Source organism: Procambarus clarkii, chromosome 83 (genome assembly GCF_040958095.1).
Source record: "Procambarus clarkii isolate CNS0578487 chromosome 83, FALCON_Pclarkii_2.0, whole genome shotgun sequence".
In the NCBI taxonomy this organism is placed as follows: domain Eukaryota; kingdom Metazoa; phylum Arthropoda; class Malacostraca; order Decapoda; family Cambaridae; genus Procambarus; species Procambarus clarkii.
In genome coordinates this window covers 22,379,568-22,388,480 of record NC_091232.1, presented here as the reverse complement: position 1 = coordinate 22,388,480, position 8,913 = coordinate 22,379,568, and the positions used below count along the sequence as shown (strand labels likewise).

Sequence of the window (8,913 nt, the reverse complement as noted above, 5' to 3'; positions counted from 1 at the left end):
CCTCAAGGCTGGCCATACAGAAAATTATCATCATCAATGAAATATGATTTACAAATTGCTGCCTCAGGTAACGAAGAGGAATATCTTATTCTGACGCCCTTAGCAGATACCTATGTTAAGTTTTTAATAGATGGTCAAAGAAAGACACTCTGTTTGGATCACAGTCATTCACAAATAAAGGTTGTGAATAATGTTAATAAATTATCAGAAAAGTGTGATACCTTAAATAGAATGTCGTCTGTTGTTATCAAATTTGTGTACGATGAGAATAATATTAAAATATTGGATGAACAAGATAGCATTCTTGACAATATAACAACATATAATAATAAGACTCGTCCTATACTTAAAGTTCTTCGAGAAGATTTAAATGGGACACTCTATATAGCACAGTGTATTGGTAATTGTAAAAAATGTATTGATTCGCATGCTATTACCTATATGTATCAATATTTGTTTGTTTTGAGTATAATAATAATTATAATTTCAGTAAGTTTATTAATTATTCAATTATATTATATTATATGTGTTAAAAGTAAAAAAAAAAAAAAAAAAGGCAGGAAGAAATAGGAGAGTATATTTCATACGAACTTCCCGAACCACTTTAAACTAAAATTTATGTTAATAAAATCAACATCCCATCAAAAACTTAAACTATTTCTTTATCAATGTCTAATGTATCAAAAAATGCCCCAAACCCAAAACCCAAAACAACCATTGGAATTTAAAACACAATTCTTGAGATAATCCAACATGATTTGATTGATGTGTATAGTTAATCTGGTATACTAATAACGGTGTTTCCTCTTTGAAAAGAAACGATCTAGTACTACTTACTATCGGATATATATAGCAAATATCTTCATTTTTACTAAAAGTTCGGCTTGAAATGAAAGAATTCAACAATGTTAAGTTAATAGGAAGTGCACACTGGTTGTTTTCTACTTTACGTATTTCTACTCTACTTATTCCTTTAAAGAGTAGAATTTCTTTAGTATGTTGAATACCACGATTCAAATGACAAATTATTCTTCCCTCTAATGTTTCCAAAGGGTTATTTAATTTAATCTTAACCGTGGTCATTTTACATTCATATATTTTACATCCTATATAGTATTTATTAGGATCTGGAAAAGTTTCGTATAATAAGCGTCCCTCTGTTTCTTCATTTATATCTACATTTATAGTTAATTTTGGATATAAGAAATAAGAGTATGTATAACATGCACCACATGTTATTGAAAATGAAATATTATAAACAGTTGGGATCATTACTATTTCTTTAAATAATTTTGTTTTTGATTGTTGATGTCTTGTTTGCCATGTAGGATGGAATGGGTCATTTATAAATGTCATGTATGGAGTTTTAATAGATAATGGAGCCCATGGAATTATAGAATGAGCAAAACAAACAGTAGTAATTTTTCTTACGGTCAATATTAATAATAATACTAATAATTGATTCCAATCCATTACCTTAATTTATAGGATTAATGACTTTGATTTTCTTGGTCGCACACTTCTTTATATATATATATTTTGGGAGGATATTGCTCCTGTTTATTATGCAAATCGAACCTTAAATAGTTGGCTTTATTGATGTGTGTTATTAAACCAAAACAACCGTATACCCCAAAAACGGAAAACAGCAAGTAATTATTAATTATTATTATATACGTTTATGTTTTGGGGGCTTTGATGTTCTGCCGGATCGATTTTAATGTTTTTAAAAGTATAATAAAGGCTCGATTAAGTCCAGGTGGGGCATTCAGGGTTAAATAAACTTTTTCCCATTTGTTCAATCTCGTGTTGTCCTTTGCCTGGTTGGCACTGATGATAACATAGCTAATTCTACCTATTAACAGGTAGTGGATTTTTTTTTATATTTATTCATTATAAAAGGATATAGATATTTTTTATTAGGTAAGATTACAATTATGATTTCAATCCATACCCCTAAAATGAAACTTGCCAGCTACATAATTGGTCAAGCAAGAGGATCAGCTGCCATTTGTGGAGAATATGCCTCTACTACATTAGGCGTGTTGAACAATTATAGATATTAAAATATATTGCCTCATTGGGAAGGACTGGCTTGTTGATAAATTTTCAAACTTCATTCCCATCGAATATTCAGGTTATACACTTTTAAAAAATGAAAAAAACAAAAAAAGGAGGGTTCATAGCAATCGTTGAATTAATACATCCGGAAGATGTACCAGTATTGATATACTTTATTGAGTCTCCGTCAATACGAGTATTGCTACCTAAAAATTACATTACATGGAAAGAACAAATTACATCAAAGTTCACAGTTGCAAATGGTACCCTCGACAATGGAGAACCTCCCAACTTTTCCGATATTGTTGGGAGATTTTATGAAGAAGTAATAAAAACTATGGATACTGATGCCGAAAGATGTGGAATTTTTCCTTCATTTAAAACAGATCAAAAAGTTTGTAAATTGTATCCAGTAGATCTAAGGTTGACATTTATTCATCCCCGTTTTGAAATTAAAAGGAAACAAAAAATCTGTGAGTGGTTTAATGAAGATGAGTATAATATTCCATTTCTTTCAATATTCGAGAGGTTAAAAATACCTGACCTTTGTAATGCTTCTTCAACGACATTACATGAAAGGGAAGGTACTGCAAAGAGGACTATAAAATGTAAATTACAAGGCAAGAAAATTCCCATTGGTCTCTGTGTACCTTCGCTGATATTATACAAATTTGGTTATAAAAGGGCTGAAATATTGAAAGAGCCTACAACCTTAGGCGTAATGGCTTTAGGAACCAGTAATCAGAATATGGACGAAAAAACTTATGTCATGGGAGCCTTAAAGAAAAGATGGAGTTGTACTCGCAGGAGGAGTGGGCAAATAAATAGGTATCCACAGTATGTAAAGTGTTATGAGCCAGTTGGTCTCGTATATGAGTCTCAGATATTTGATAGATTCAGTCATAACCTAATTGATGGTTATATAATATCAAATAATGATGACCAATACTTATTCAGCCCATATGTCTGTCTTGGGTTACTGACTCGAAATATCAAAATCCTTCCTGTCATATATACTCATTTGCTATTCCCCAGAGGAAACGTTTTTGTAATTCAGAAGTCTGATGTAATCTGGTGTGTTCTCGGAAATTGCAAAGTGGCTCCTCCAAATACTATAGTTAATTGTATGAATGACCTCTAATTTTTTATAGGCTTTAGGGGACGTCGCACTTGGCCTACAACTTTCATGTTTGTTTAAGTTAATTTGTTTATATTTGAGTTAAAATGAATTAACTTAAATAAACTAACACAACAAGAAAATCATTCTGCCTTATTAGGCAAATGGGGTCTTTTTTGCATAGTGGCTGAGAAGTACGTTCTATGCCAGAGAACAAACGTCTCGGCCTACTGTGCAAGAAAGACCCCATTTACCTAATAAGGCTGAGTTCATTAGATTATTTTTAGTCTCCTCACCTGTGTTCTATACTCTGTCAGAATCAATCAAAATAACAGTTTGTGAACTGGTAATAAATAATAAGCCCAAATACAAAATATAATTCTTTACTGATGAGTATTTAAACCAAACCAACCGTATATATATTGAAAAACGAGCGAAACGGCATTTTACTTTTTGGTGCTATGAGTTTTTACATAAATTTTCATTATGCCGGCATTTTTTGGTACATTTCTGATTATTTCTTTTGCAAATACATCTATGATTTAAACAAGATAAAAGTTTACAGTGGCATACTAATTGTTTCAAGTGCCTATTATCACTGAGAAAGTAATTTGATTGTCTACGAACAATCTCACGAAGCCCAAGTTGTTGATTCTTATTAATTTCGTTTGGCATTATTCTTTCGATTGTTTTATCAAAATCGTTTCTTGATAGATATTGGTTAATTGTTCCAAATTTTGTAGCTACACGATATAAATCTCTTTCATTGTCTATTTCAATGATAATTCCACTGATTGTTCGCATTCCTGTTTTGTTTTCCCTATCTTCTTTAGGTATTATCACATTAACAGTATCATATAGGCTAACAGGTGTTACATTTGCCGATGACAATTGTAACATTTTTGAGGCATTAGTTATCTGACGCTCATAAACTTTGCTTCTAATAGTTCCTAAATTTTCAATATGTAAATTATATGAATCGTTATTTACTTCAGAATTATTATTATCATTAGGTTTACCATCTTCTAAATTACATAATCTTCTATTTATTATTACTTTAGGCGACAGCACAATACCAGGTGATGATGGTGTTGGTGGTGATAATATAGGGGGTAATGAAGGTGGCGGTATTTGTGGCAGGGATAATATGGAAGTAGAGGCAGTTGTAGCACCAGCAGCAACAGTAACAGTAACCTCCTCAACCTCATCAAAAATTATTTCTTCCATGTCTGGCAACGGTGAAGAAATCTGACGCAGCAGCGGACTTGATGATGACAGGGAATACTGCAATTATATAAAAAAAAAAAAATTTAGTATACTGAAATTAATTGAGGACTCTTGTTTTCCAAGGTTGAACTGAAAACAAAACCAATAAATATTAAGGAATTTTACCTTTGCTTCTTTGCCTCTTTTTTCTTCATCCTCTTTGTCTTCTTCTTCTTCTTCTTCTTCTTCTTCTTCTTCTTCTTCTTCTTCTTCTTCATTGTCATCATAGTGACAGTTATTGAACAATTGGCTATATATTGAGGGCGAAAGACGAATCTTCATAACTATTGGCGGTTCTATACCAAAAACTGCCTTGTAAGGCGATATGCCAATTCCACGTGAATATGCTGTGTTTTTGGTGAATTGCACAAAGGGAAGTCCAGCTGACCAATCTCGCGTTTGATTCTCACACATCCAACTGCCAAGCATTTTGATTACATCCCCATTCGCACGTTCAATGCTCCCTTGGCTCTGTGGATGACGAGGTTTGCTATTAATGAGGAGCATGTTGGGCCACATTTCGTTTTTTAGCTCTTGAATGACCTCTGCCACAAATTCACGGCCGTTATCGCTCTGCAGAATTCGTGGGGCTCCCAAGAGAGCAAATATATCGAGTAAGTGGCGTGCCACTTCAATCGCCTGTTTACTGCGAAGAGCTCGTAAAACCGAAAACTTTGTTAAATGATCCTGATAATGTAAAATATATTTATACACACATCCTCCTTCTTTTTGCATATTTATTAAGTCCATTTGTCCTCGCTCCGCAAAACTGGTCGATACAATGGGCCGTATTACCCCCTTTTTTCGTCGAGGAAGTCGTTTCAAATTGCATATGTGGCAGAGTGAAATAAAGAGTTTCACCGATTGTTGAGTGACGTTAGCGATAGTTTTACTTGCTTCAAAATAAGTTCTTTTTTCTCCTCCGTGACAAACTGGTCTGTGTGCATCATAAATCGTATCATACAATTGCCCTTGATGTATGAAACGACGACACATCCGGCCAGGATCAGCTGTTGTTGTTCCTGTTGTTGTGGTTGTTGTTGTTACAGCCGTAGTAGAATGACGATTGTCACTAGTCAGTTTACGCTTGGTCCCCCGCTTCATTCTTAGTTCAGTTTCGTCGATGGTTACTAAGACGTCATCCCCAAATAGATTTTTGACATCATATCGAGACAATAGATCATATTCATGAGATGTCTTTGTAGTCAGTTTCAATTTAGCATTTTTGACTTCCTCGATGTATTGGGCTAATTTTTCTCGAGTGAAAATTTTCCGGCTTCCATGCTCACCTTTTTCCAACATTTGGCTAATTTTTAATTCAAATTCCTTTTTTTGTATCACCTCTTCTTCTCTCTCACACCGTTCATTAACTTTTTGTCCCAAAGGTAAAGACGTGGATGATGAAGGTAATGGTTCTTCATCAACACTAGTATCGTTATTATCACTTCTTTCTTGTTGTTTCTGTCCACATGTTAATGGAGAGGAAATTGTAGGTGTGTCCTCCATGCTGGAGCAAAATCGACTGACTCTGATATTAACCCTCACACGCTGAATATTTTATATTGACCAATCACTGGCAGGCTTTCTTGGTTAAGCTGGCAGTTTACAGTTTGTGCTTATTTAACTAAATTATTCCTGTAAGACAACACAAACATTGTTGTTACATTCTAGGTCAATTATTTCAAGTTTCCGTTAAAATGTCAGTGTCATCAATATCTAGCAAAATTATTATAATACTTTGCCTAATGGGCAGAGTGCACTTATTGTATGTGGAAAAAAAAAAAAAAGGAACTAGACTAAAATTTAATTTATTGACTATCATCAATTCAATGTGTGTGTTGCGGGTTACAAACAAAAAATCAGTGTAGCATCATACCCTCCTTGAGAGAGTGAAATATCATCAGTTCAATGTGTGTTGCTGGTTACGAACCAAAAAAATTCAGTGTAGCATCATACCCTCCCTGAAAGGGTGGAGGGAGGTGTTAAACAATGATAGGGTTAATTACCAATGTTTGAATGTGGTTTGGGGAAGTTGGTTGACGGTTAGCCAATTTCCTTAACTCTCAAAACTTAGCTGATGTTCTTCTTTATGTTAACGACCACTTGTATATCTTCCTTAAGTATGTTAACTATAGCCTGAAGTGCATCCTGCTGCTATTTTAGGTATTGTGATATATCCTGCACTTTGTCAACAACCAGTCCATACCGTTGGGCTCGCGGAAAACTACCAGGCTTTATAGACTGAGCCATTAGTTCATTCAAACATCCCTTGAGGTCCTGCAGCTGCATATACAAGTTTTCTAATCGCAGTCGAATCTGATCCTCTATTTCTTCTAGTGGTAGATTTTTTTTCCTTTCAACCTCTTGTGCTGACACCAATTTTAGAACTCGGCGCATTATATTTGTCTGTTTCAACTTAAAATTCTGAATGATAACTTTAATTGTCGTCTGCATACAACTTAATTGTCTTATATCATCCATAATATTCTTCATACTATTATGAATTTTATTGCCATATTCTTCTTGATACTTGAACTGTTTCTGTAATTCCTGAAATCCCACTTTTACAACAGGTATCAATTTCTTTGGGTCAGGATTTTTTTGCTTGCCCAGTTCCCACAATGCTGGATCAATTCCTATAAACAATAAATAATTTATTTTAATTTTTAATTCCACAAATGTAGGTACAATAAAAAAATACCCCGTAATATCTTCACTTTTGTCATTATGTCACGATAAGTAGATGGATTGGTCATATCAAAATCATTTACCTCTTTGCGGTGTATCAAGATATTTCTTCATTTGTTGTTCAGTTAAAGTCAACATTGGAATAATCTGTTCAATAAACAAATTCTGAAACAGAAAAAGTAGGCATTTTTGTCTCTGTCTGGCTATCTACCTGCCTGTCTATCAAAAAACGTTCCATTAATAATGTCCCTTTTAAGCTAATTTGATTATTTAAGCCAACCTGATATCAAATCCCATTAAATAGATTGGTGCAAGCTATAATAAGGCTTACTTAGGCTTACGTTAAAAATTGGATTGTATGATGCTCTTAACATATGACTAAAGGTGTCAGTGGTAGATGCACGTTGAATCTCTCCTAGAAGGTATATTATAATATAGAGCAGTTTGCATAATACCATACTTGAAATCATTTTTTATGATAATTATTATTAGGGAAAACATTATAAAATCTTTAAATTCTTTTACCATTAGGAAAAACTTGATGAATGTAAAATCTGAAGTTCGTTTTGTTTGGTACTTCAGCAGCAAAAATTTCATTAACAACAACTTCATTACCTCCGAATAATAGACTCAATGCTGAAATAACTTCCTGTTTGTAGGCCCTGGAAGAATAAAAAAAAATAAAAAAAACATTTTTTAATGTTCCTGGATCCTAGTCATATTTAACACTGAAAAATTATTAGAATATTATACAAGTATATGATTATTAATTACTTACTCCACTTCTGAAAGGCCCCTTCCAATTATAATTTGCACAATACCATCTTCATTACGATAATTGGGAATTTTTGTATAGCAAACTACTTTGAAACGACAATATGGATTTTCAGATGTGAACTCTACAGGTGACATATTGGACGAATAATAACCTGGAATAAAATTCATAAAATTATACTTTATTTTAATTATATACATTTTACAATATTATAAACAACTAGTCAAATCTACTAAGTTTTCCATAATGGTTTACTCACTACCTCATCGAAAAAAAATAAAATCCACATATTTACCTTTACCAAACCCCCAAAAAGCTTGAAGTTGATTCCACTTTTGCAAGACCTCATCATTTTCATTATTGAAGTAGGAAGGAGCACAGATTGCAATATGTAATGCCATTGATGATGAGCCCGGTTGTTGGTGAAGCATCTGAAACTGATGATTGCCCCTATTTGATTCGACCAGTGAAATAAAAACAATGTTCATCGAATTCTCACACATTATGGTGAAACCATTTAACACACCATCTCACCAAATGACCTACAACAGATCACAATTGCCTTATGTTTGTAAATATATATTAATTTAACTAGTCAGTGGTATGAAGAAAACATTCAATAAAACATATCACTAACTAGTTGTTACAAATAACAGTGTGTGGGCTATGGGGTACTGGTACTATTAAGGGGTAAGGGTAGTTAGAAGACAAGAGTATCAAATATGGGAGAGCTAAAAGGCCCGGCCCCCAAAATAAACTATCTACAGTAGTAATAACTTGCTACTAGACCATACATGTTAGTCTAAGGGTTGATCAATGTGCTCCCACATAGGAAGAAGGGATACTCTGTAATTCATGTACTTATTTATTAACCCCTTAACAACCCCCCATATACACTCACACCAATAACAATAATAATAACTTTACCACACTATCTTACGTTAAAAGCCTTGGTCCACTTAGGCAGGATACAAGGTTTACACTAATAACAAGCTAGGGTAAAGTA

At 33.5% G+C, this 8,913-nt stretch overlaps 1 pseudogene; it reads right to left on the bottom strand.

Moving 5' to 3' along the window:
• Positions 1-6,514: 6,514 nt before the first annotated feature.
• Positions 6,515-8,308, bottom strand: LOC123751345 (nuclear pore complex protein Nup54-like; annotated as a pseudogene).
• Between the last annotated feature and the right edge of the window lie 605 nt (positions 8,309-8,913).